Source organism: Lissotriton helveticus (genome assembly GCF_964261635.1).
Source record: "Lissotriton helveticus chromosome 1_1 unlocalized genomic scaffold, aLisHel1.1 SUPER_1_unloc_57, whole genome shotgun sequence".
In the NCBI taxonomy this organism is placed as follows: domain Eukaryota; kingdom Metazoa; phylum Chordata; class Amphibia; order Caudata; family Salamandridae; genus Lissotriton; species Lissotriton helveticus.
In genome coordinates this window covers 1,097,536-1,125,226 of record NW_027611700.1, presented here as the reverse complement: position 1 = coordinate 1,125,226, position 27,691 = coordinate 1,097,536, and the positions used below count along the sequence as shown (strand labels likewise).

The 27,691-nt window shown below is 47.0% G+C and overlaps 1 pseudogene; it reads left to right on the top strand.

The window, feature by feature from the left end:
• LOC144806255 (uncharacterized) overlaps nt 1-27,691 on the top strand; it is a 93,802-nt pseudogene that overhangs the window by 51,704 nt on the left and 14,407 nt on the right.

Here is a 27,691-nt window from a genome sequence, read left to right as displayed (position 1 = left end):
CTTCAACTTCATATCTAACCTTTTCACTTACTCCCCTAGTAGAGATATCTCGTCACTAGTTTTTGGTTTCCTTAGAGCAAAAGCACTGACTGAAAAGGACAGGACACTCCTAGACTTATTTCTAACTGCGGCGATTAAGATTATCCTCAACAATTGGAAAGATACACGCAAAGCCTCCTTTAATTGATGGTTAAATTGGGTCATCAATCTAAGAAGCGCCGACAATATATCCCTCCAGACCTCGCCATGGAAATCTTCTACCAGACACATGTGGGACACTCTCGACACATATCTTAGCTCTCACAAACCGCCCTGATTCACCTCAATCACGCTAGGCCGGCTCACCTCAAAGATCTGACTATCGCACCAAGACCTACGAGCGGCACCGGCTATCCTAACCCCCCGCTCTCTGTGATAAGCCTCTACAACCGGGTATCTCTTCACACCTCCTGACACTACTGTCATGTCGTTCACCTTAAGGCACTCTCCCCTGACACTACATATGACATGTCTGAACTGGGGTGGTTTGGTGAGCAAAATAACGATGGATTAAACCCAGATCTGGGACTGGGGGTGAATGTTTTGCCATTGTGCAACATTCCATCCATCATCTTGTGTGTTTTGCGTGGTACTTGTCAGGCCTGTTCCTCTCAACGCAGGCCCCCTTGCAGTATGGTGCAAGGCTGCCTGCATTGGCGCTAGGCAGCTAAATTTAGCACCAGCACAGGGTGAAATGCAGGGCTGCACCGTATGCGTGTAAATACGGTGTAGCCCTGCATTTCAGAAGTGGAGAGCGTGGCATTAAGCCAAGGAGGCCAACGCCGTGCTCCACCACTTCCTTGTAAATATGCCCCTTAATGTCACCAGCCTGACCTATTTTATCAAGAGACAGAAAATCCTCTCATTTCAGAAGATGCACCACCTTGATGTAGCATTGCTCCAGGACACACACCTGTCACCTAGTGAACATGATACATTCAAAGGGATTGGATGAGTACGGTACTACATGCCAGAGGGATCCTGACTACCCTTACACACCCATCTACTCCTTTAGAACATAGAGAGAATGGGTTGGACATCTGTTTTCACAAATCCCTGGGGGTTTGCACACTGCAGACATGGTGGGACCACCCTGGGCAGATATATTTTTGCCAAGGTTCAGATTCTCAATGAGTCTTTGTGTGTGGGCTTTATCTATTGCCCGGCGGCTGACCAAACTCCTGCTCTCCTTTGGGGCAGCCAGGGTATTCATGAGGGGGGTGCTGGAATATGGCACCTTGACTAGTCCAGAAACCAAACGACCAGGCAGCCCCGAGACCGGTTCATCCTCTCTGACATTATTGATGATCATGCCTTGATGGATCCATGGTGGTTGACGCACCTGAGGGACGCAGACTACACTTTCACCTCCTGCGTCCATTGTAAACGTTTATGCCTTGATCCTCCCAAACAGTACCTCTGATCATGATCCTGTGCTACCCGACCATAAACTTCGACTGTTGCAAACCCCTCAGGCCCGTTGGCATATGTAAACAGCATGGTATAAAGCCCCTGAAGACAAGCACAGGCGGTGCCAATATCTGAGCCAGTACTTGGAGGAGAACATTGGGTCCATCTCCTTTGCACAGGTGCTGTGAGAGGGCAGGAAGGCCTTTTAGAGGTAATTTGATGAATGATTTGGCTGCCTATAAGTGCCACTGTGAGGTATAACAGCGTTGGTTGACTGACCTCATGCTTCACCTGGCTCAGACGTATAACGCATTGCTGACACCTGATCTTCTCAAGGAGCTGCTTGGGGCCCAGTATGATCTGAACTCCGATTACACAGTGGAAGACCAGATGGATACGCTCTGTGGACGATATAGTAAGGGACGGTGGGTTGGCCCCCTTTGCTACACTCATGCGTGATTATGGGCTGCCACAGTCGCATCACTGACAGTACCGACAGCTCATGCAGAGCCTGCCACACATGCTGAGTGCTCCCCCTTACGATCTAGATACTGACCCAATGTTGCATTATATCCTGATGTGGAAAGGATTCAAGGACACTAAGGTGGGATTGTATGTTACCACTATGGACAGCCTTTTTTCGAGCATCTCTGCCCACACTTTATGCTGTTTGTGGGAGCAGAGGCTGTGCCTCTCACTGTCTGAGCAGGACGGACACGACCTTTGGAAAGACCATGGCAGTTTCCTCCAGGAGGTCAGGCTGAAATTCAGTTATTTCAAGTCCTACACCATTGGAACTGGACGCTGGAGTGGATCTATAAAGCACATACGGCAGACGATTCCAAGTGCTGGAGGTGTTGACGGTGTGGTGCACTCGCCTGTGACATTTAACATTTTCTGCTGACTTTACAGTGCTTTGTGCTACTGGGCTCCGTTTGGGATACCTTGATGACCAACCTAGGGGCGGCACCGCAATTGATGGCCCGTCTGACCTTGTTATGTTAGGTTGTCTTGTAAAGCGCATGGCTACCCCAGCAATGGGGCGCCTCAGCGCTGTAGACCGCTGGGGAACCTGTCCTGGCTTTCCCTGTGAGATGGTCCCTACTCGGTATCTCCAGGGTGAAACCAGGCATCCCCGGCGTATGTGGGGGGCCGTTGTGGAGATGAGGCAAGCTTATGCCCAGAGTTGCCAAGTGTGATCCCTGGATAGAGTAGGCACCGAAGCGAGAATTATCGAGTCCGCTGACCCTGGTCCATGACCCTGCCGCGTCGGGAATTGGACCCTGGTCCCGGGCCATCCTCTGCTTCCAGGTCTGCCACCTCTAACCAGTGAGCCACACCACTCCACCTTGCGTCACAAAATGTCAGTATTCCAGGATTTAACCCACCATGGTAAGAGTTAGCTGGCTATGGCCTTTATAGTGGGAGTTGGCTTTTTGGGGGTGACCATGGGGCCTGGCACCCTGACATTTTTTTTCCTGTTCCCATGTCTCTTCCCCTCGTGTTCTCCCTCATCCTCCTTCCCTGATCATCTGCGGGATTTTCTGAGCCACATCACCTCTATCTAGAGGGTTTATTTCATTTATTGTTTTTCCTGTTATCAATGTCTTCTCACAAGTTCTAGTTTACACAGTATCTTGGACTCTGCTGAATCGATAAACTTCCATCCCTGTAATATGCTCATTGTATATGAAAAATCAATAGAGAATTGAGGTATTTAAAAAAGACACAGGGAGTGGTGTCACTTAACATTTGACTTTGACAATAGCAAAGGAAGAGACATTACTGAATTTATAGACATGATCAGAACACATGTAAAGTGATAAAATCAACAACCAAGTCTCACTAAAATAGACTTTCAATGTTACATTCTACTGAACTGTGTGCAGTACTCATGGTGAAATATGATAAAAGTTTTGCCACCAAAATGTGGGACAGAGGGTCTGCTCTGTGCCGAATAGTCAAGTGTGAAGTTCTAGTTAATCCCCATAGTTTGGAAGAATGGGCCCGGTTTGAGTGAGACGTCAGACCGACCTCCAAATGTGTTAGTGTCACTCGTGATGAGTGATGAGGGAGGTGGTTACTGTAAACAAAACAACAACGCCTGGAGGAGGCCACTATCTTGATATTTTAGGAGACAGTTGTGCTATTAACCGCGGCGCAAATTCTCCCGCAGTGCGAGAGAATTAAGGAGTGGGCGGGGCTGCGTTTGGCAACGGACTTGTGCAGCACCTGCGAGGTAGTGCTTGTGACGGCCGTTGGCCGACGCGAGCACGGAACGGGTTAAAACAGAAACTCAAATCCTAATTATAACCTAAATTTCTGTATTGTTCGAGGATATAAAACGTATCAAATATAAGGAGTAAGCCACAGACTCAGGAAAATTAGAAATAAGCTGTTCCTTTAATTTTCGCTTTGACACATGACCTATGCATTGTCACTGATCTGGTGTTTAAAACTCCATGGTATTTTCCTCTGTTTACTTTGCTATCTACGCGCTGTGGATTTAAAAAACCTGCAAATAAATTAGTTTAAAAAAAAAAAAAAAGCTGCCCAGTTCAATTACAAAACTGAGCGATATTCTCATATATTCATTGAAATACAGATATATTCATTGAAATACAGATATATTCATTGAAATACAGATATATTCATTGAAATACAGACTGTCGCTTCCAGTTGTCACCTCTCTGTAAATGCTCTTTAGTCCTTTACGTCAGTGTCTGGAAGATGCTCATCTGAAGTGAAGCTATAAATACTTTTTTACAGCAGCAACCAAGTGTGAGGCCCTGTACTTGAACTGTCTGACCTTTAAAAACATTCACGTCTGTGACATCTGAAATCCCAGGTCTTTGCAGGTATAAAGGCTTTTTGTTTGAAATGTATTCCCTGCTGGAGCCTGGAGATGGCGGTTCCGTCAGCGGCCACCAGAGGGCGCTCCTTGCCTGCTGATGAAACCCACTGAGCTGCACATTGGATGAAATGGAGGAGCGTTTCCTCTTCCGGGTCAGCGGCGGCAGGGACAGCACAGCAGCGGTGGTGACAACACTTCCTGTCTCTCCTGGTGTGTTCAGCCTGCAGCAGAGGAGGAAGGTGCCCTGTCTGGTGGTCAGTTACCTCCATCTTCAGACCCCCACAGACCCCAGACCTGCCCCGCCCCCCCCTCAGACCCTAGACCTGCCCCCACAGCCCCAGGAGGGGTAGAGAGCCTGGACACGTCTGCACAAGTCTCTGCTCAGGTAGGAGATTGTCAGCACCTTCTGCTGTGTTTGTAGAAATAGACTGAATAATCCTGGAGGGAATCTCTGCAGGAGCCGGGCTGAGCTGGGCTCTTCTATCCGGGGGCCACTGGGGCTGAGCTGGGCTCTTCTATCCAGGGGCCCCTGGGGCTAAGCTGGGCTCTTCTATCCGGGGCCCCTGGGGCTGAGCTGGGCTCTTCCATCCGGGGTGCCCCTGGGCTGAGCTGGGCTCTTCTCTTTGGGGGCCCTGGGGGGCTTTCCTTCTGGCCCTGGGGGTGTTTGTGGGCATCATTTGTGTTAAAGAGGATATCTGTGCACTGCACTGTGTCTTACTGCATTGGCGAATCTGCGTACACTGGATTGCTGTCTACTGCACTATGATAAATCTGCATTCATACTGTAAGAAGTCTCTGCCACTGCACTGCCGTTTACTGCACTGTGAGGAATCTGTACACACCCTTTTGCTCCGCTCTCGCTGTTAATTTGTTAAATCAGCCACCTCTACCCCTATTTTCGAAGCATGTCCCCAGGCAGTTGACGTCAAGGCTGCCTGTGCTCCCCGCGCCCCTTTTCTCCCTTTGTCCTGTTTCCATCTCTCAGACTAGGCAGAAGCTTCAGTCATTGCAATAGTTTCCTGTGCCTTAGGTTGGCTTATGGCATTGTCCGCTACAGAGGTTGTGTGCCTGCTGCAGGGATTGTGTGTGTGTGTGGATGTGTGTCTGTATAGACCTTGGGTGTGCCATGCAGGAGGCCTGTCAAGCAGTGGAAGGTACGTGACTGTGTTTATAAAGTATCTCTGTAAGGGTGTGTAGGTTGGATGTGTGTGCATGTGAACAGGGTAGCGTTGTCAGGGAAGAGGTGTGGTGCAGTGGCCAGGACGGCTGACTCCGGAACCCAGGGGCTCACAGTTCGATCCCCGTGCTGGCGGCAGATCAGCCCAGCAACATGTGACTCTGGGCAATTGCTCGCTTAATCTTCCCGACAGCCGCCAGCGCCTTGACACCCTCGGGTGATTGTCCTCGCTTTACAAATACAGGACATTTACATTTACATTTTGTAGGCTGTGTGTGTGTCTGTATGAGGCGTGTCTGCAGTGTGTCTCTTTGCAGGGTGTCTGTCTTGGCAGATGTTTGCGGGGCTGTCAGTCGCTCTTCCTGTCCTCTCCTCTTCTCTGTACAGAGATCTTTCGGATCACTGGCTGAAAAGAAGGTCTGCGCTGTGCAGAATAGTCGGGTACTACTCGGCACACATCAGACGTCTGAGCAAAGTCACATGTGAAGTTCTAGTTCTTCCCCATAGTTTGAAGAATAGCCAGATTTGAGTGAGACTTCAGCCCGACCTCCAAATGTGCGAGTGCCCGAAGCACCCAGGATCACTTGTGTGACAATGATACAAAGGGTTGCTGCACCCTACCATCATGCGTCGATGAGGAGTGTACTATGATACAGGAGCCTATGTGAAGGGTCCAAGAGACTCTCAAAGTCGTTCCGCTCTGCTTGTCACTTCACCAGGAAGGGGAGAACAAGATGAGTGAGCAGAAACAGCAAGAAGAGGCCAGAAAAGAGAAGTAAGGGCGATACAGAGAGAAAAACGCAAGGGGTAAAGTAAATAATAGTAATCATTCAAAATATGAAAGAAATAGGTCTGAAGGGGAGGGAACCAGAGTTAAAAAGGAAGAGCAGGAAAAGAAATGGAATGAACATTATTTATACATTGTAAAAAGTTTAATTGTTTGTTGTGAGCTAAAAATTAGAAGTAAGTGCCATGTGAATGTAATTCTTAAAGAGTTATGGGTGTCATTTGCTGTTGAGCGGTACCAATACTTGAACCAACTTTAGTGCTAAGAATCATGGATTTAATTCAAGTCATCAAACAGTGTAAATGCATCAACTGGAGGGATCCATGTATTTTCCTGTGGGGTACACATTTCAACTCTAGTGCGATAGCTATGGGGTCCCAGGTTCCAACTGTCGTCCTGTACAAGTGAGTTAATGTTCAGACTGCCCAGATCTGTTACCTTGGCATCACGAGTGCCAATACTGATACATTCCTAATAAAAATTTAATGTCTGAACTGGGGTGGTGTGGAGTGCAAAAAAAACGATGGATTTAGGCCCAGATCTCTGTACTGGGGTGAATGTATGACATTGTTCTGCATTCTGTCCATCAATTGTTGTTTTTGCATTTGTTTATTTATTTATTTATGCGATTTGTTGAGCGCGAACAATTGCCCAAGGGTGTCTCTGCGCTATTGATGAGGGCAGAATGAGAAAGGGAGATGGATTACTGGTTGAAAAGCCATGTTTTTATTTTTTTCCTGAAAATGGTCAAAGTGGGAGCAGACCTAACGTCTGGATCGAGAGAGTTCAAGAGTTTTGCATTTGAAACGTGGAAGCTACGATCACCCCATGCCACCGTTCTAGTACGTGGAACTGTCATGGTGAGATTGTTCATTGACCGGAGTGATCGGTTAGGGACATGGAATGTGAAATGGTCGATGAGAAAAAGTGGGCCTTGTTTGTGCGTGGCTTTGTAGGCGATACAGAGCGCCTTAAACTTTATCCTATGTTTGACTGTGAGCCAGGCCCGGACTGGCCGTTGCAGGCACCAGGCTGTGGAAAAGTAAATTTTGCCATGTTCTGTGTCCCTACGCGTCCTCCATCATATGTTATCTGTGCATGATTAATATGCATATGTATTCCCCAGGTACGATTAAAGACGCAATTACAGTTGTGTCCACCTCTAGTATGTCAGTTTCCAGTTCTCGTGAATACTACGAATATCAGGCCTATGTAAAGTTACTTTGCCACGTTTCTCAGTGTGCTCGTTATTCCATTGTAAAGTCCCCGTTTCTAGGCCTCAAAAGGGCCCGGACACCAGATTCAGCTCCTGTCTCCTGAAGCCTCGCTGAGGAGCGATACAGCCCCCACCTGTATCCTCGACCCTTCACTTACTTCCTGCCTCGCAGTGCCCGGCTCAGCCTGGCTCTGCCTCTGAGTCTGCCAAGAGTATGTTATGATTCCAGTTATCAGTTCAGTCCTCCTTCTCTGCATTCCTAAGCTACTGAACCGCATCAATAGTTTCCGTCATTGTCTAGCCTTTACGTCTCCATGTAAGAGAAATACTGCATTTAATGGTCATTTAATATTCTTCATCACGCACTACATGTAGAATAATGCATGCTCCAGTCTTAGAGTCCGTTAGCCTCTCCCCTCCTGACTCTTAGTTCATATCAACATGTTCTCTAAACATCAGATACTAGATACTGCTTAGGTACATGTCGCCCTGACTCTCCAGACTCTCCAGACTTCAGTCTCTGCTCCTAGCACAGAGTTCGTAGCCCCCAGCTTCTCCTAGTAACACGTCATTGCCAAGTTTGCGCGCACCACCAGGTTAGAGGTCCCGGCTCCTTAGGTAGCCCCCTCCATGTCTCCACCCCATTCATGACATATTCTGTTACGTTTGCATCACATGTCTATGTATACGCCCTGTTACACCTACTTTCACCCTTATCTTTCGCGACTGCTACGCGTCACGCCTATTGCTCCACCCACTGCTACGCCTATTGCAATGTAATGCTATGTGTTTGCGTTATGTATATATGCTCATGTACTGTTATTAAAAAGTTATCCTGGTCCTTGTCCCGATTCTGCCCCCGGCAGCGCTGCCATCCTATTCCTGTGCAGGTTGTCCTGTTCCTGTCCTTTATGCTGTAATAAACCTGCAAACTCCTACTACCTCGAATCTTGACTCTTATTTATTGAGCTATCTGTTATTCATTTATCCAGACAAGCCTAGATCCGGTATTATTTATTTATATACCACATAATGGCGCCCGAACAGGGACTTGCCCTTTCCCCACGCGCCGGTGAAGCCACGCCGGCCCCCTGACCCTCTGCAGCCGTGACGGAACCATACCGTGCACGTGCAGATATTTCTGCTTCAAGTATCCCTCAGGCCCACGGAGGAGACGGCGGTGGCGGTCCAGCATCCAGACGAGGCGGTGGAGGAACGCGGCGAGTCCCGACCAGAGCCCAAGCCGAGAGTCCAAGGTCCGAGGTATCCGGAGGCCCACCCGTAACAGAAGTCCGAAGTTCGTCCGTCCGGCGTCGAAGCAGTCCAGTCCAGTCCGAGGCCTTCCGTTCTTGCTGCCCGGTGAGTACCGTTGCTGGGGTAGTATCTAGACAGGGTCAATCTAATTGACTCTGGTCCGTGGGTTGGTGGTACACAGACCCACAAACGAAGTGTCCACTTCGGTGGATGCGGGTCCTGACGTGTCTCTGCATGAGACCGGTAAGTTTCGTACTGTTTCAGCAGTGCATCTAGTTTCTGTTCTAGTCAGTTCTGTTCTCGAGAGAATTCATGTATTCTGTTTTCCGTATTCCAGGTAGTATTCTGTTCGAACTGTTATTCTGAATGTTATTCATGTATTTTAATGTCGTGGTATGAGTGCGAAGTAATTATCGTGTTTATTGTGTATTGTGTTGTGTCCAGGTTATAGATCAGTCATGCCGCTCTTTTCAAAACTGCGTCAGTTAAAAACCAGAAAAGGTCTGCTAGAAGCAGCAGTTCCTGTTCCGCCTAGGGACAGTCCAGGTCATTTCATGTATCAGAAGCATGGCATAAGCGCCATATTGTATCTAGATTTATGGGTAGAGTATACCAAACAGTTAGAGGAAAAGTATAGATGGCCCGTATCGGGTACATGGGATGCCGAGTGCATCATGAGAGTAGAAGAAGCATTATGGAAAAAGAAAGCCAGACAGTCACAGAAAGATGCCATTGAGTTATGGCGCAAAGAATCTCATAAAAGAACCGAAAAAGAAATCAGAAAGTCTGAATTAAGTAGAGAATCCTTGGAACGAGCCCAAGAAAGGGAATTAATCGAGATTGGTGAACGAGTTAAAACCGAACAGTCAGACAGACAGAGGCATGCTCTTATTAAGGGTATGTATCCTCTTCTTGCCGAGGGCTTGCCAAAAGCGACCCCGGAGGCATCCAGTAATTTCCCGCCACCATTAGTTCCGACCAAGCTACGTCACAAACCGACCGCAGCTGATATTTTCATTTCGTCCTATTTGGACGACACAGTCCCAGAATATGCAAATCCTGTTCCTGCTCCGCCAGTCCCTGTAAATCAGGCACTTCCCGCTCCTCCAGACACCGGAGTACCTGTTACGGTACCCCCGGTCCAGCCCGCCATACAAGTCCAGCCTGCATTTCCATTTCCCACTCTGCCAGGACGAAGAGCATCAGTAGACGACTCTAGTTTAGGGGCCGCAGGGGGAGGTCCTCCTCAAACCCCGCCGCCACACAAGCGTTTAACGTTAGCCGAATTACATGCACAAGCGTCACAGCGTACGCCCAGATATCAGTCTGTTGCAGAAATAAGAAAAGCCCTTACCGAATGTGGCTATGATCCAGTCCCAGGCGAGGATAGTATGGTTTTATATTCATTACGCGTGAGAAAAGTGACCGAGTATCTAGTCACCCTACCAGATATGAAAGAAGATCTAGACAGAATATATCGTTTCATCCGTACAGGGAATGATCCAGAAAGTATTAGTGACGTCATGTGCCAAAGAAAAGTTGAAGTCCAGCTCATGATATTAAAGTTTCTGATTAATTGTCTAATAAGGGAACAAGATTATCCGACCAAAGATCGAGCCGAAATGAAAGTCCTGACAAGGTGGAGTGATAATATAGCCGAGGGTAAACACAAGACTATCGGTAGTATAGAGAGTATGTACAAGAAAATCCGTAAAGAAATAATAAGGGTACACGAACAACGTAAAGAAGCACAAGTAAGCGAGAAAGAAAATGACTCTTCTACAGAAGAGGTAGAGGACGAGAATCCCGACAGAATAGCGTATGTAGGAAAATCTAGATTTCCAGATCGCCATTTGCGCCTAGAACACAAGTCAATTTTTCATCATCCAACACCAGAACAAGGTTCTCTGGAACAAGTATTTCAAGCTACCGATCACATTCTGAAATCACGAATCGGTTATAGCGAGTTAAGTACTATGCATGAACAAGAACTAGTCCGATCAGCAGTCCGATGGACTACTGATTCTACCACTTTTCCAGACGAAATAGTGGCACAAATGTTCCTGAAAATGCCCCCAGCCGAGCAGCGACTGGCGGGTATGTATATGATCCAGCACCTCATCACATTGTATGAGGGTCAACATTCTGATCCAGGTCCGTTACACGACGTCCTGAACGAGTTACTCCAGTACAAATGGAAAGGTTTAGGTACCGATTTGATTAGGGTCATTCTAGAACAGCGCCACAAATACAGAACGTTTTTGAACCCGCATTTTGTTCATGTCCCACCCCCAGAAAGTAAACCCTTTTACATAGACAGACAGAATCCGTTACGAGAAGTACATCCAGTTAAGACAGACGGTGGTGAAATGCAACGAGTGTTTGTTTACACCCCTATCACAAAGATGGAACTCTTAGAGATGAAAAAGTTAATTCCCTGTCATGATAAAGATCCAGCAGGGTTCCACCGAGAATTAAAAGACATGCTCCGTATGGGAGAATACACGTATCCAGATATCATTAAAATGTTAAAAGTCTTGTTGCCCGCAGGGGTATATGAGAAACTCAAAGAAAAAGAATGGGAGGTGGGAGAGAAAAAGATCGATTGGGCAGTTCTAGAAGCCGAAGATAAGGCACGAGTACCAGGTACCGGTCTTGGAGATAAATGTAAAGAATTACCAGAATTATTAATACAAGTTTTGCCTAGGTTATTGACAACTAGAAAAGAAGACTGGGATGCAATCTCAGCCTGTAAACAGAAACAAGACGAAGATATTAGTGATTATTATTCCAGATTTGAGAAATGTTTTACCATAAACAGTGGCCTCAAGACGAGTAGCGAGTCATACCCTCATCTTTTTGTTACTAAATTAGTCGAGAATTCAAGTCCACAAATTAAGAACCGAGTTTTGAAAGTCGAAAGTACCTGGCAAGCTAATACCCCGTCCCAGATGTTACAGATGCTCCAATATCACCAGAATAGAATCAGAGAAGAACAAGATCACGAGAGAAAACGTATGAAAGACACGAAAATGAAAGTACTAGTTGCACAATCTGTTCCTCAAGACAGTCAGAAGAGGGGTACAAATCAAGCCAGTCATCCTGCAGCTCCCGTTAAAGGAAACTGCAATTATTGTAAACAGCCAGGTCATTTTATAAACGAGTGTGCAGTTCTGAAACACAACATAGCTACCGGTAAGACTAAAGAAAGACCACGTCCGCCTAGACAAGAGCAAGTTTCACAGACTCCTCAGTCACAGAATGCACCACAGACAGTTACAGCTCCGCAGCCTATCGCTGCGACACAGCATGTTACACAGCAGATGTACCAGTATGCACAGTCTGAGTATCCAGAGTATCAGCCATATTCATGAAACAGCCTAGAGAGGGAGGTAGGCTTGCCTCTCATCGAGATACCTGTAGATCAAGAAGGTCCCTATGTTCATAGTCAAGTATTAGGGAAAGACAGAAAGTTTTTGATTGATACAGGGGCAAGTAGGACCACTATAAGTCACGCCGAAGTTCCAGGGGCTCCGCTCTCAGGCTCTAGAAATGTTTCCCTTGGTTTTTCAGGAAAGCCTATTGTAAATGAAATATCAAAGCCAGTTACTCTAGAAGTAGGTCCATTGTCCCGCACTACTGATCTGTTACTTACTAAGTCATGTCCAGAAAATCTATTAGGCATTAAAACACTGAAAGAGTTAGGTGCAGTTATATGCTGTTCCCCAGAGGGAATACGATTGTTCCTACGTGACTTCAAGGGTCACTATGTATTACGAGATTTTGATCCCAGATTGTCCAATGTTCCACAGCATCTATGGGCGCAAGGTCCAACTGATGTTGGCTTTATGCAAATCACACCCCATCGTGTGACCCTCAAGCCAGGTGTAGTCCTACCACGAATAAGACAGTACAGATTGCCACCTGAGGCTGTAGCAGCCTTATCCAAAATTATTGACGAGCTCATGGCTCAAGGAGTAGTTGTAGAAACTGACTCCAATGTATGCAATTCTCCGATCATTCCAGTCATGAAACGTACTGATCCGAATGCACCTCCAGTATATCGTTTAGTGATTGATCTCCGAGAGCTTAATAAATGTATTATTCCCCAGTATCCAGTTGTCCCAGATATCTCTTCCCTATTGACAGTCATTGATTCCGAAGCTTCATTTTTCACTGTCATAGACCTCAAGAACGCGTTTTTCAGTGTCCCCATTCATCCAGACAGCCAGTTTCTTTTCAGATTTTGTTTAAATGGAAGGAGCTATATGTTCACACGCGCTCCTCAAGGTTTCACAGAAAGTCCTAGTATTTACAGTCAAGCACTCAAGAGACAACTAGACAACATTCACATGCCAACTGACACTGCCCTGCTCCAGTATGTCGATGATCTACTGATCACAGCCCGTTCTGAACATGCTTGCGAGCGAGCATCCCTTACAGTCTTGTATTTTCTAGCCGAGATGGGACACAAGGTGTCCCCTTCTAAGCTTCAATTCTGTGTCCAGCAAGTGGTCTACTTAGGACACTTACTGTCCAAGAGGGGTAGGCAGTTGACACCAGACCGAATCCAGTTAATAACGAGTCTTCCTCAGCCCAAGACCCAGAAGGAGGTACGTGCTTTTATTGGCCTTACTTCTTATTGCAGACAATGGATTCCTCAGTATGCATTTCTAGCCAAGCCACTGATACAGTTAACAACACAGGAGGCAGCCGTATCGACTGTCCTCCCTTGGACATCTGAACATACACTTAGTTTTAATGAGTTAAAGAAAGCTTTATGCCAAGCTCCTGTTCTAGCTACACCGAACTACAGTAAGTCTTTTACACTTTTCGTCACTGAACGTGAAGGTACAGCATTATCTGTTCTCACACAAGATCAAGCAGGACAATACAAGCCCTGTGCTTATTTTTCGAGCACATTAGATCCTGTAGCCCAGGCTCTGCCTGCGTGCCTCAAGTCAGTTGCAGCCACAGCACTAGCTATCAGACAAAGTGATTCCATAGTATTAGGACACTCCCTGACAGTACAAGTTCCACACTCCGTGGAAGTTCTTTTAAACCGAACACAAACTCAGCACTTGACAATTGCACGTTTAACAGGTTATGAATTGACACTGTTCCAGCCACACATAGAAATCAGACGCTGCAACGTTTTAAATCCTGCTACATTGTTACCATCAGTTACTTCGAATTCTGCCACACACGACTGTGTGGAAGTAGTTAACATCATGACAAAGCCAAGACAAGATCTGACAGATATTCCATTACCAGATCCAGACCTGACACTTTATGTGGATGGTTCATGTATGAGAACAAGTACAGGAGAACTAGTCGCCGCGTATGCAGTGACTACTGACACTGAAGTTATTGAGACACACCGTATTGACACCCTGTCTGCTCAAGCAGCGGAGCTAGTTGCTCTGACTCAAGCCTGCATTCACGCCAAGAACCTGAAAGTTAATGTTTACACAGATTCACGTTACGCATTTGGAGTTGTACACGACTTCGGAGTGCTCTGGCAGGAGAGAGGTTTCATGACTTCTCATGGAACCAAGATTCAGCATGGTCTCCTTATTCAAGCTCTGTTGGATGCCATACATTTACCGACATCCATTGCTATCATGAAGTGCAAAGCACATACGAAAGTTACTGACATTATTTCCCAGGGTAATGATCTAGCAGATCGCACAGCCAAGCTTACAGCTCAGACACCAGACATTCCAGTTAATCCGATACTGACATACACTCCAGATCCAACTACATGTATGACAGTTAAGGACCCTACTCAAGATGTCATAGATATCCAGTTACATGCTACTCCCGATGAAATCAAGAAATGGTCCGAACAAGGAGGGGTCCAGACAGATCAGGGATGGGTAACAAAGGGTAAAGCCACTTGGTTTCTCCCCGACTCTATGGTTCAAATCATTATTAATACCGCACATAGTCCAGCACATTTAGGAGAAAAAGCTATGTTAGGCAGTATCCAGAACATTTGGTTCAACAAGCATTTACGAGCTGCAGCCAAGCAGAAAGTCCGTACCTGTATGATATGTTGCCAGTTTAATCCAGGTAAAAGTGTCCCGGTGGAACAAGGTGGTTTCCAGCCCCCTGACCACCCTTTTGAAGTCCTCCAGATGGATTACATTCAGATGGAGCGATGTCGAGGTTTCAAGTATGTCCTTGTAGTTGTATGCGCTTTGTCCAGGTGGACAGAGGCATATCCAGTTCCAGATTACACAGCCACGACCACTGCCAAGCAGTTGGTTCGTGAATTCTTCCCCCGTTACGGACTCCCTAGAGTCGTATATTCTGACAACGGCCAGCCATTCTCATCTGAACTCATGAAGCATGTGTCCCTTTTGTTAGGGTACCAGTGGAAGTTCCATTGTGTACGCCATCCAGAAGCAGCTGGTCTCGTAGAGAGACATAATCAGACCCTGAAAATCCGAATTGCAAAAGTTTGTCAAGAGAAAGGTGTAGACTGGCTAGTAGCTCTGCCAGTTGCTCTGTTCTATATGCGCATGGTCGCACATTCCAGATCAGGTCTGTCCCCGTACGAGGTCGTATTCGGCCGCCCCCCTAACATGTGGGGTACTCCTAGACCCCGAAGTATTACCGATGTTTCAAGTAATATGCTGACAGATTACCTAGCTTCCTTGATGTCTGCCCTCAACTCTTGTCGTTCACAGGTTGCCGCCGCATTTCCAGACAATACCGAGGTGGCACCGCATGAAATCGTTCCAGGATCCATGGTCCTAGTGCGAAATTTCGACCGTTCAAGTCCGCTGGAGCCTCGCTGGAAGGAGCCCCGACAGGTCCTCCTGGCCACCCGTACAGCCGTGAAGTTGGAGGGACGCAAAGGCTGGGTGCATCTTTCGCATATAAAGAAATTTTATGGATTGAAGCCAGTCTCAAAGAACATTGCCCAGGATTCAAAGGACTGCCAAAGTACTATTCTTAAGGACTGTCCCGCAAAGAACAATGATACTGAACCCTCCCTGTTAGAGAAAACTCCGCAACAGGAGTATAAACTCAAGTTAAGGTCTAGTAAAATAAGTCAGCCAGTTTGATTGTCTAAGTCCTCCCCTAGGTGAAACGGTTAGACCGGTTTCTGACATGTATAAAATAGACCCCCATAGTGAGAGAGTTAGTCAAAACTCAATCCGATGTATCGTTTTTCTATGTTTCATATTATTTCTCAGTATTATGATTTCTTGCACCAGTTATGCATTTTATCTGTATTTTCCAGTTTCTCATGTAAATAAGTCTTCTAATGCTACAGTAGAGCACACGTTTAGTGATCTACCTCCTCATGAACTCTCTTACCGCCTCGCTATGCGTAATAATTCTTTCATCCGCATGTTACATTATTCACACCAGACCAGCAATGCCACTAATTGTTGGGTGTGTGGTCGACTCCCCCCTTTCCAGACACCGAAGGGAGTTCTGCCACTCTTTCCTTATCCATTTTCACATAATGGTTCGTGTGGAGCATGGTCCACGTTAACGTCATCCTCAACAGATATGTCTTTTCTTAATAGTACATGTTTCCCAGACAAGCAAGGTCTTCCCCACAGAACAGGGTTAGATCTAGAAAACGAAGTTTACAACTTAGGTAATTATTCTTCGAATTTCATGGTCCTGAATGTTCAGTCTGATTCCACTCCAGACTTACCTGCTATTTCAGTACTACCAGTCAAAGGCGAATTATGTGTTAGAAATAATGGTTCCGTACATGTAGGACATAGTGATTGTACTACTATTGTCAAATATAGTGACAGTGGGAAATCTATTTTCAAAGCTTCACGTCATTCTTATTTTATTTGTGGTCAGACCGCATATGTTCGTCTGCCCCTCGATTGGGAGGGAACCTGTTACATTGCCTTCTTACTGCCACCAGTTTTCCTAGCCCCATCTGATTATCATAGAAACACACATCTAGTACACCTTAGACATAGAAGGGAGTCCCCCATTGTCGATTATACTGAAACTGCTCTAGAACAGTATACAGATTTCAATAGAGGTTTCTTCTTCTTTATAGGACCTATCCAGAATAGTAAGCTAATTCGTAGATTAACCAGAACCCTTGAAGTAGTAGTCAATGAGACTGCCTCTGCTCTAGGTAACTTAACTGAAGAGCAATCTGCTATGAGATTTGTCGTTTTACAGAATCGTCTCGTCCTTGACGTCATACTGGCCGATAGGGGCGGGGCCTGTAGAGTCATCGGATCTAGTTGCTGCATTTTCATTCCTAATAACGCGCCGTCTGTTTATTCAGCTATAACCAGACTCCATAAAATTGCCCATCTGTTACACCAAGATCCAGGCACCAGGACATGGTCCGGTTGGTTCTGGAATATAATTTCCGCTTGGGGATGGAAAGTCCTGTCCTTTCTAGGTATTGCAGTAGCGATCATATTCAGCTGCTGCCTCTGTATACAATGTGGCCCTGCGATTTGCGGCATTTGTGCTACCTCTTGTATTCCTAGTCTCCAGCCCCGTTCTAAATCCCGTTCCAAGAAAATTCGAGACGAGCAAATGATACTGTATGAAATGATAGATGGTATCATGAATATTGATGTTTCCTGAAATGAAACGTAGTGACAAGGAGGGAATGTGGAAAAGTAAATTTTGCCATGTTCTGTGTCCCTACGCGTCCTCCATCATATGTTATCTGTGCATGATTAATATGCATATGTATTCCCCAGGTACGATTAAAGACGCAATTACAGTTGTGTCCACCTCTAGTATGTCAGTTTCCAGTTCTCGTGAATACTACGAATATCAGGCCTATGTAAAGTTACGTTGCCACGTTTCTCAGTGTGCTCGTTATTCCATTGTAAAGTCCCCGTTTCTAGGCCTCAAAAGGGCCCGGACACCAGATTCAGCTCCTGTCTCCTGAAGCCTCGCTGAGGAGCGATACAGCCCCCACCTGTATCCTCGACCCTTCACTTACTTCCTGCCTCGCAGTGCCCGGCTCAGCCTGGCTCTGCCTCTGAGTCTGCCAAGAGTATGTTATGATTCCAGTTATCAGTTCAGTCCTCCTTCTCTGCATTCCTAAGCTACTGAACCGCATCAATAGTTTCCGTCATTGTCTAGCCTTTACGTCTCCATGTAAGAGAAATACTGCATTTAATGGTCATTTAATATTCTTCATCACGCACTACATGTAGAATAATGCATGCTCCAGTCTTAGAGTCCGTTAGCCTCTCCCCTCCTGACTCTTAGTTCATATCAACATGTTCTCTAAACATCAGATACTAGATACTGCTTAGGTACATGTCGCCCTGACTCTCCAGACTCTCCAGACTTCAGTCTCTGCTCCTAGCACAGAGTTCGTAGCCCCCAGCTTCTCCTAGTAACACGTCATTGCCAAGTTTGCGCGCACCACCAGGTTAGAGGTCCCGGCTCCTTAGGTAGCCCCCTCCATGTCTCCACCCCATTCATGACATATTCTGTTACGTTTGCATCACATGTCTATGTATACGCCCTGTTACACCTACTTTCACCCTTATCTTTCGCGACTGCTACGCGTCACGCCTATTGCTCCACCCACTGCTACGCCTATTGCAATGTAATGCTATGTGTTTGCGTTATGTATATATGCTCATGTACTGTTATTAAAAAGTTATCCTGGTCCTTGTCCCGATTCTGCCCCCGGCAGCGCTGCCATCCTATTCCTGTGCAGGTTGTCCTGTTCCTGTCCTTTATGCTGTAATAAACCTGCAAACTCCTACTACCTCGAATCTTGACTCTTATTTATTGAGCTATCTGTTATTCATTTATCCAGACAAACCTAGATCCGGTATTATTTATTTATATACCACAGGGCAATCCCCCGGTCGGCCGCGAGGGTGGGGGCCGGTTTTGGGCCCCAGGGGGCCGGTTTTGTTACAGGGTCGTTTTTTGCAGCATAGCTGCAAAAACGGCACTGTAACAAAATCGGTCGAAAACCGGCCCTAGCAAAAAGCGCGGTCGCACCCCCCAACCCCCCCCCCCCGGGGGGAGGGGGGGCCGGCCGAACACTTTGCCAGGGCCGGTTTCGGTTCCCAGTCCGGCCCTGCTGTGAGCCAATGGTATTTTTTTATGGTGTCAGCAATATGTTTGAATTTAGGGGTGTTCGAAAGCAGTCTGGCCGCGATGTTTTGTATAGACTGTAGCCTTTTGATGACCTTGTCTTGGGCATTGACCAAAAGTCCGTTACAATAGTCCACTGAGGACATGACAAATGAGGTGACCAGTGTTTTACCGGAGTTGGGAGGGAGAAATGGGAGAATCTTTTTTATAGCTTTCAGTTTAAAAAATGATGATGAAACAGTGGAATTGACATGGGATGAAAAACTGAGTTTGTTGTCTAGGAGTATTCCTAGGTTTTTAACCTTGGTAGATGGGAGGGGGGGAGGGCCTAAGTTCGTGGGCCACCATGCATCACACTGCTGCACAACTCACTGCTGCACTACACACTGTTGCACGCCTCACAAAGCTGCACGCCACACACTGCTGCACGTCACACTGCTGCACGCCTCACACTGCTGCACGCCTCACACTGCTGCACGCCTCACACTGCTGCACGCGTGTAAAACAACAGTTGATGGACAGAATGCAGAACAATGTCATACATTCTCCCCAGTACATAGATCTGGGCCTAAATCCATCGTTTATTTTGCACTCTGCACTCCACACCACCCCAGTTCAGACATGGCCATATGCAAATCAGCCTTGACCATGTGCCTCATGGTCTTCAGCCAGGATAGTTTGACTCCAGTGGTTGTTGTTTTTCCATTTGTCACCCCGAGTGGGATGGGTATGCTCAGACGTGAGTCCCATGCTTTCCACACCACTGGAGTCAAGCTATCCTGGCTGAAGATGGCTGATAGCCAGAAACCGGTCCTAGGATGCTTGATTCCGGTCCGGGAAAGACATGGCTTGGCAGTTCGGGCTGGACTGTTCCCATGAGGCACAGGGTCAAGGCTGATTTGCATATGGCCATGTCTGAACTGGGGTGGTGTGGAGTGCAAAAAAAACTATGGATTTAGGCCCAGATCTCTGTACTGGGGTAAATGTATGACATTATTCTGCATTCTATCGATCAATTGTTGTTTTTGCATTCACACTGCTGCACAACACACTGCTGCACTACACACTGTTGCATGCCTCACAAAGCTGCACGCCACAGACTGCTGCACGTCACACTGCTGCACGCCTCACACTGCTGCACGCTGCACACTGCTGCACGCTGCACACTACTGCACGCTGCACACTGCTACATTACTCATACTGCTGCATGCTGCACACTGCTGCACGCCTCACACTGCTGCACACTGCTGCATTACTCACACTGCTTTCTGCACACTGCTGCATGCCACACACTGCTGCACGCCACACACTGCTGCACACCACACACTGCTGCACGCCTCACACTGCTGCACGCTGCACACTGCTGCACGCTGCACACGACTGCATGCTGCACACTGCTGCATGACTCATACTGCTGCATGCTGCACACTGCTGCACGCCTCACACTGCTGCACGCCTTACACTACTGCACACTGCTGCATTACTCACATTGCTTTCTGCACACTGCTGCATGCCTCACACTGCTGCATGCCACACACTGCTGCACACCACACACTGCTGCACACCTCACAATGCTGCACGCCTCACACTGCTGCACGCCTCACACTGCTGCACATTGCTGCATTACTCACACTGCTGCACGCATCACACTGCTGCACGCCTCACACTGCTGCACGCCTCACACTGCTGCACACCTCACACTGTTGCACACCTCACAAAGCTGCACGCCACACACTGCTGCATGTCACACTGCTGCACGCCTCACACTGCTGCCAGCCTCACACTGCTGCACACCTCACACTGCTGCACGCTGCACACTGCTGCATGCTGCACACTGCTGGATTACTCATACTGCTGCATGCTGCACACTGCCGTACGCCTCACACTGCTGCACACCTCACACTGCTGCACACTGCTTCATTACTCACACTGCTTTCTGCACACTGCTGCACGCCTCACACTGCTGCATGCCACACACTGCTGCACGCCACACACTGCTGCACGCCTCACACTGCTGCACACCTCACACTGCTGCACGCTGCAAGATTACTCACACTGCTGCACGCATCACACTGCTGCATGCCTCACACTGCTGCACGCCATACACTGCTGCACGCCACACACTGCTGCATGCCTCACACTGCTGCACGCCTCACACTGCTGCACACTGCTGCATTACTCACACTGCTGCACGCATCACCCTGCTGCACGCCTCACACTGCTGCACGCCTCACAGTGCTGCACACTGCTGCATTACTCACACTGCTTTCTGCACACTGCTGCATGCCACACACTGCTGCACGCCACACACTGCTGCACGCCTCACACTGCTGCACGCCTCACACTGCTGCACGCCACACAACACCACCACATCACTCAGGGACACCACCACATCACTAAAGGACACCACCACATCACTCAGGGGCACACCTCACACTGCTGCACACTGCAAGATTACTCACACTGCTGCACGCATCACACTGCTGCATGCCTCATACTGCTGCACGCCATACACTGCTGCACGCCACACACTGCTGCACGCCTCACACTGCTGCATGCCTCACACTGCTGCATGCCTCACACTGCTGCACACTGCTGCATTACTCACGCTGCTGCACGCCTCACACTGCTGCACGCCTCACACTGCTGCATGCCTCACACTGCTGCACGCCACACACTGCTGCACGCTGCACACAGCTGCACGCTTCACACTGCTGCATGCCTCACACTGCTGCACGCCACACACTGCTGCACGCCGCACACTGTTGCATGCTGCACACTGCTGCACGCTGCACACTGTTGCACGCTGCACACTGCTGCACGCTGCACACTGCTGCACGCTGCACACTGCTGCACGCTGCACACTGCTGCACGCATCACACTGCTGCACGCCTCACACTGCTGCATGCTTCACACTGCTGCACGCCACACGCTGCTGCACGCCTCACACTGCTGCATGCCTCACACTGCTGCACGCCTCACACTGCTGCATGCCTCACACTGCTGCACACTGCTGCATTACTCACACTGCTGCACGCCACACATTGCTGCACGCCTCACACTGCTGCACGCCTCACACTGCTGCACGCCACACAACACCACCACATCACTCAGGGACACCACCACATCACTAAAGGACACCACCACATCACTCGGGGGTTTCGCCACATCACTCGGGGACACCACCACATTACTCGGGGACACCACCACATCACTCAGCCCAACCACATCATCACTCAGCACCACAACAGCACCACAACAGCACTGTCCTTGCTTGCTACCAACAAGCATTGCTATAGCCAATAGGACTTATATTAGGAAAGTGTAAGCTATTGGCTTTGTAAACAATAATGCTATTAATTTATATATTTTCAAAGCCAACACATATTAAAAAATATTGTCATTTACAATACCAATAGCTCACACTTTCCTAATGCGAGGCCTATTGCATTGCAAATGCTTGTTCTTCATGTGCACGCACACAAGGAAAGGTTTGTAGCTCAATCGTTTCACGATGTGCATAGCAGCCTTGTGGCCTAATGGCACTGACCTCCTAATCCTGGGGTTACGGGTTCGAATCCCACTTGGGGTGGGGTAACAAGCAGTTCTGTTTTTTTTATTTTTGACAACTCAATACTAATAGCCGTCTAATGCATCAGTGTTTCAGGCAAGTTTGTGAAAGATGACAGTTTTTCCCACATCCGTGCCAAATTATTTGGTCAGTTCCGCTTAAATTCTGACTTGTGCTCCTGAACGTCTTGAAAATAAAACAAGAAGCAGTGTCAAAATATCGTAATAACTAGCATTTGGTAGTCCGTCTCCCTGACTTTGCTGAAGTGCTGTGATGTGGAAACAACTACCAATTTTCATCTAAGACAATAAAAAATGATGTAATCCGGTCTTGCTCTAGTACAGACTTATATGCAAAGAGTGGATTCTCAGTGCTGCTCACGGATCATCGAATCGAAATCTGCGGCAGTCTTAAGTGTTTGAATCCTATGTGACCTTTCAAGCCCCATCGTCCTTCCACACTTGATTCCACAGCTTCTGTTTCTTCGCTGAAGGTCTTTCATTTGTATGTGGCGCCCCTCGACTCCCTCCTGAAGTGTTCAAACCTCTAAATCGAAGACCTGCAGCTTTACCTGTTGTGTGGATCCTGTAAAAAGTGTGATAATGAATTCAAGGTTTTGGGTGTGTGCTGTGTGATGCCTGCCATTTATTTTTAATAAATGGAGAGAAGACATGGTGGTGGCCAAATGCTTAACATGGAACATAGTTTACCTCTTAACTGAATGGCTTCTGCCTCCTTTGTATGAAGAACCTACCCTCCCACTGCAAGACTGAAAATCTATCACAAGCACCTAAAACCAAAGACTAATATTCGTGGCTTCGTCCAGGATCCTCAGAAACCCCATGCTCCACCCACTCCATAAAATGACCCTAGTTACCCTCCAATGACGCATGTAAAAAAGAATTGCTCCATTGTAGGACATGGCATGCCATGCAGCTGTAAGTAATTTTGGGAAACTACCAGTTACTAGCAAGCATTGCCAAAGTCAATAGGTCTGGCCTATGAGAGCTATTGGCCTTCGCAATGTTCGTAGCCATGCTGAAGCTGTACAACATTGTGAATGCTGTGCAGTGTGGCTGACAATTTTAAACAAACATTTGTTTGAGCTATTCACATTATAAATGAAAATATCTTTTATTTATGTTTTGGTTTTTAAAACAAATAAAAGGCATTGTCATTTTTAATGTTAATAGCTTAAACTCTCGCAAATGCGTTACCTATTGCATTGCAAATGCTTGTTTAAATTGTGGCGGGGTGGATCTAATAGAGCACCAAAGTGGATGGTCTACATGGCTGCGGCAGCCTCGTGTGTGGTGATGGCGTTCAGCCAAGGTCCATTCTTTGGCTGAGATTGGAAGACTGGCTGCGAGGTTGATGAGGTCAGGTGGAGGGTTGAAGTTGTCGTATATGGATGTGATCTTGTTCCAAAAGAAGTTACATAGATTGTTGCAGGGGTCTTGTAATGGGGGGATGTTGCTGGTACTGGCTGCAGGAACCATGAATTATCTAATGGTGAAGATTTCTTTGCTGCTGTTGTTGGCTTAGATGCAATCGGCATGGGGTGTTCATTTGGCATTTCAGACTTGCTGTTGGAAGCATCTGCAAAAAGAACAATTGATGGACAGAATGCAGAACAATGTCATACATACACCCCAGTACAGAGATCTGCGCCTAAATCCATCATTTTTTTACTCACCATGCCATTCCAGTTTGGACCCAGCCATATGCAAATCAGTCTTGACCCTGTGCCCAATGGGAACAGTCCAGCCCGATCTGCCAGGCCAGGTCCTCGCTGGACTGGAAACAAGCATCCTAGGACCGGTTTTGGGCTTTCAGCCTTTTGTGGTATATAAATAAATAATACCGGATCTATTTTTGAATGAATGAATGAATAACAGATAGCTCAATAAAATAAGAGTCAAGATTCGAGGTAGTAGGAGTTTCTGCAGGTTTATTACAGCATAAGGACAGGATCAGGACAACCTGCATAGGAACAGAGGTGACAGGGCCCAGCAGGACAACTGGGGCCCAGCAGCTGCCGGGGCTTGATCTGGGATGAGCGCGCTAGCTTTTTAATAACAATACATCAACTTATATACATAGCGCAAACACATAGCATTACATTGCAGTAGGCGTAGCAGTGGGTGGAGCAGAAGGCGTGACGCGTAGCAGTCGCGAGAGATAACAGTAAAAGTAGGTGTAACTGGGAGTATACATAGACATGTGATGCAAACGTAACAGAATATGTCATGAATGGGCGGAAACATAGGAGGGGGCTACCTAAGGAGCCGGGACCTCTAACCTGGTGGTGCGCGAAAACTGGCAATGACGTGTTACTAGGAGAAGCTGGGGGCTACGAACTCTGTGCTAGGAGCAGAGACTAGAGTCTGGAGGGTCGGAGCGACATGTACCTAAACCCTATCTGGTATCTGATGTTTAGGGAACATGTTGATATAAACTAGAAGTCATGAGGGGAAAAGCTAACTTGATTCTAAGACTGGACCATGCATTATTCTACATGTAGTGCGTGATGAAGAATATTAAATGACCATTAATACAGTATTTCTCTAACGTGGAGCCGAATAGGCTAGACAATGACGGAAACTATTGATGCAGTTCAGTAGCTTAGGAATGCAAAGAAGGAGGACTGAACTGATAACTGGAACTATAACATACTTTTGGCAGACTCAGAGGCAGAGCCAAGCTGCACCGGGCACTGCGAGGCAGGAAGTAAGTGAAGGGTCGAGGATACAGGTGGGGGCTGTATCGCTCCTCAGCGAGGCTTTCAGGAGACAGGAGCTGAATCTGATGTCCGGGCCCTTTTGAGGCCTGGAAACGGGGACTTTATACTGGAATAACGTGCATACTGAGAACCGTGGCAACATTACTTTACCTAGGCCTAATATTCGTAGTATTCACGAGGACTGGAAAATAGCATACTAGAGGTGGACACAACTATAATTGTGTCTTTATCAGACATGGGGAATAACAGATGCATATTGGTCATGCACACATAACATATGATGGATGAGGCGTAGGGACACAGAACTTGGCAAAATTTACTTTTCCACATTCCCTCCTTGTCACTACGTTTCCATCAGGAAACATCAATTTTCATGATACCGTCTATCATTTCATACAGTACCATTTGCTCGTCTCGAATTATCCTGGAACGGGACTTAGAACGGGGCTTGGGACTAGGAATACAAGAGGTAGCACACATGCTGCAAATCGCAGGGCCACATTGTATACAGAGGCAGCAGCTAAATATGATCGCTACTGCAATACCTAGAAAGGACAGGACTTTCCATCCCCATGCGGAAATTATATTCCAGAACCAACCGGACCATGTCCAGGTGCCTGGATCTTGGTGTAACAGATGGGCAATTTTATGGAGTCTGGTTATAGCTGAATAAACAGACGGCGCGTTATTTGGAATGAAAATGCAGCAACTAGATCCGATGACTCTACAGGCCCCGCCCCTATCGGCCAGTATGACGTCAAGGACGAGACGATTTTGCAAAACGACAAATCTCATAGCAGATTGTTCTTCGGTTAAGTTACCTAGAGCAGAGGCAGTCTCATTTACTACAGCTTCAAGGGTTCTTGTTAACCTACGGATCAGTTTACTATTCTGGACAGGTCCTACAAAGAAGAAGAAACCTTTATTGAAATCTGTATACTGTTCTAGAGTAGTTTCAGTATAATCGACAATTGGGGACTCCCTTCTATGTCTAATGTGTACTAGATGTGTGTTTCTGTGATAATCAGATGGGGCTAGGAAAACAGGTGGCAGTAGGAAAGCAATGTAACAGGTTCCCTCCCAATCGAGGGGCAGACGGACATATGCAGTTTGACCACAAATAAAATAAGAATGACGTGAAGCTTTGAAAACAGATTTCCTACTGTCACTATACTGGATAACAGTAGTACAATCACTATGTCCTACGTGTACGGAACCATAACTACGGACACATAATTCGCCTTTGACAGGTAGTACTGAAATAGCAGGTAAGTCTGGAGTAGTATCAGACTGAACATTCAGGACCATGAAATTCGACGAATAATTACCTAAATTATATACTTCATTTTCTAGATCTAAACCTGGTCTGTGGGGGAGACCTTGCTTGTCTGGAAAACATGTACTGTTAAGAAAAGACATATCTGTTGAGGATGACGTTAACGTGAACCATGCTCCACACGAACCATTATGTGAGAATGGATAAGGAAAGAGTGGCAGAACTCCCTTCGGTGTCTGAAAAGGGGGGAGTCGACCACACACCCAACAATTAGTGGCATTGCTGGTCTGGTGTGAATAATGTAACATACGGATAAATGAGTTGTTGCGCATAGCGAGGCGGTATGAATATTCGTGAGGAGGCAGATCACTAAACGTGTGCTCTACTGTAGCATTAGCAGACATATTTACATGAGGAACTGGAAAATACAGATAGAACGCATAGCTGGTGCAGGAAATCATAATGCTGATGAATAATACGAAACTCAGAAAAACGATACATTGAATTGAACTTCGACTGACTCTCTCACTATGGGGGTCTATTTTATACATGTCAGAAACAGTCTAACCGTTTCACCTAGGGGAGGACTTATACAATCAAACTGACTGACTTATTTTACTAGACCTGAGCTTTAACTTATACTCCTGTTGCGGAGTTTTCTCTAACAAGGGAGGGGTTGTAATAATGTCTTGTGCGGGACAGTCCTTAAGAGCAATATTCTGGCAGTCCTTCAAATCCTGGGAAATGTTTTTAGAAACGGATTTCAGTCCTTTAAAAAGTTTAATATGAGAAAGGTGGACCCACCCCTTCCTGCCTTCCAACTTGACGGCAGTACGGGTGGTCAAGAGGACCTGACGTGGCTCCTTCCAACGTGGTTCCAGCGGACTTGATCTGTCAAAATTCCGGACCATCACTAGGGAGCCTGGAACGATTTCATGTGGTGCCACCTCGGTATTGTCTGGAAAGGCGGCAGCAACCTGTGAACGACATGAGTTGAGGGCAGACATCAAGGAAGCTAGGTAATCTGTCAGCATATTACATGAAACATCGGTAATACTTCGGGGTCTAGGAGTACCCCACATGTTAGGGGGGCGGCCGAATACGACCTCGTACGGGGACAGACCTGATCTGGAATGTGCAACCATGCGCATATAAAACAAAGCGACTGGCAGAGCTACTAGCCAGTCCACACCTTTTTCTTTACAAACTTTTGCGATACGGATTTTCAGAGTCTGGTTATGTCTCTCGACCAGACCGGCTGCTTCAGGATGGCGTACACAA